At 34.2% G+C, this 1,671-nt stretch overlaps 1 long non-coding RNA gene across 1 annotated transcript; it reads right to left on the minus strand.

The window, feature by feature from the left end:
• Positions 1-296: 296 nt before the first annotated feature.
• LOC141656247 (uncharacterized) lies at positions 297-967 on the minus strand. Its single transcript, XR_012548447.1, has 4 exons — positions 890-967; positions 659-743; positions 451-483; positions 297-336 (listed from the first exon to the last, which is right to left on the minus strand). It is a non-coding gene; the product is annotated as an uncharacterized LOC141656247 (long non-coding RNA).
• Positions 968-1,671: the final 704 nt, after the last annotated feature.

Below are 1,671 nucleotides of genomic sequence, written 5' to 3' on the forward strand. Positions count from 1 at the left end.
GTCTATATCCCGAACAAACTAACCAAACAACTCATAATTTATGCACAAAAAACAACCCATAAATTTCATTTAAACCCAAAAAGGCACAGATCATTGCATGCAATCAAATTTAAGCCCAAAATTAAAACCCTAAATTATTTCAATTTAGGCACAATCAATAATCTATCCCAATAGGTAACATTTAGGAGTATGTTATTTAAATTAAGTGGTTGAGAATGATGATGTTCCACAATCAATAATACATCTCAAAATATGCTTTACAAACCTATAAAATAGGAAGAAAAAACAGAGGAAAATACCTGTGAGGGGATCTTCGATTTCGATTTCGAGAATACCCTAACAAAAACAATAACTAAATCAAACTGAAATCTAATGTAAAAAATGGATTAAAAAAAATAGCGAAATCAATCTGAAATCTAATGTAAAAATTGGATTTTACAAGGAAGATACCTGTGAGAGAGGAACTTCGATTTCGATAATACCCTGACAAAAAAAATAACGAAATCAAACTGAAATCTAATGTAAAAAATGGATTCAAAAACAATAACGAAATCAATCTGAAATGGTTAGAATTAAGGGAGGAGATCCAACTACTAAAACGACATAAGCATCCCAAAAAAAAGATAAAAAATGGTTAAAATTAAGGGCTTGAGTATACCTGATGCTGGAATCGCGAGCAAAGTACGACAATAGATCTAAGACAGAACCAACAACAACATTTGAATACTCTAACAATAATAACCCTGAAATCAAATTGAAATCAAGATGAGTTAAGGAATCCAGATCTCACACAACACCAACATCAACCAATATTCAATAAAGGAATCATTATAACAACCTAACCAAAATAATAATTAAATCAAACCCAAATAAAATTGGTAGGAAATACCTTGAAGAGGATAATCGATTTTTGCGATTTTGGGTAAGATCTGTTAGGGTTTGATGAGAGAATGGTATCGGGAGATGTTGAAGTCTCCTCCTACATAATCCATAGATAACTATTACTATAACATACTACTACAACAACAACAACAACAACAACAACAACAACAACAACAACAACAACAACAACAACAACAACAACAACAACAACAACAACAACAACAACAACAACAACAACAACAACAACAACAACAACAACAACAATACTAATTAACCTCTAATTACCCCATTAATTTAGTTGTAAACCTAATTAATTAGTCATAAACCTAATTAATTATAAGACGATACATTAGAGGAAATAGGGTTTACAAAAATAGAAGAGAGGAGAAAGTTTAGGGATGAACTTCCAATGCTAGTAAAAGAGCAAGAATAAGAAATGGAAGATGAATCTTCAATTGTGTGAGCTAGATCTTGGAGGATAAGGTGTATTATGTTTTTAGAGGTTTTAGAGAGTGGTAAGGTAAGATAAGGGTGGCTAAAGAGAAGGAAATCTGAAAAGATAAGGGTTGGAGAGTGATAGGCCACCTACCAAGCCTCGTGTAAAAAGCTGGACAGCGACGGGTCACTCGATCGAGTGCCCGATTCACTCGGTCAAGTGAAGCTCCACTCGGTCGAGTGAACAGCCACTTGGTCGAGTAACTCTGTTTCAGAAACTTCCCGCCACTTCCCAAGTTCCACTCGGTCGAGTGGGATGCCTACTCGGTCGAGTATGACCTTATAAATTTCGAG

The sequence above is a fragment of the Silene latifolia genome, chromosome 5 (assembly GCF_048544455.1).
Source record: "Silene latifolia isolate original U9 population chromosome 5, ASM4854445v1, whole genome shotgun sequence".
In the NCBI taxonomy this organism is placed as follows: Eukaryota; Viridiplantae; Streptophyta; class Magnoliopsida; order Caryophyllales; family Caryophyllaceae; genus Silene; species Silene latifolia.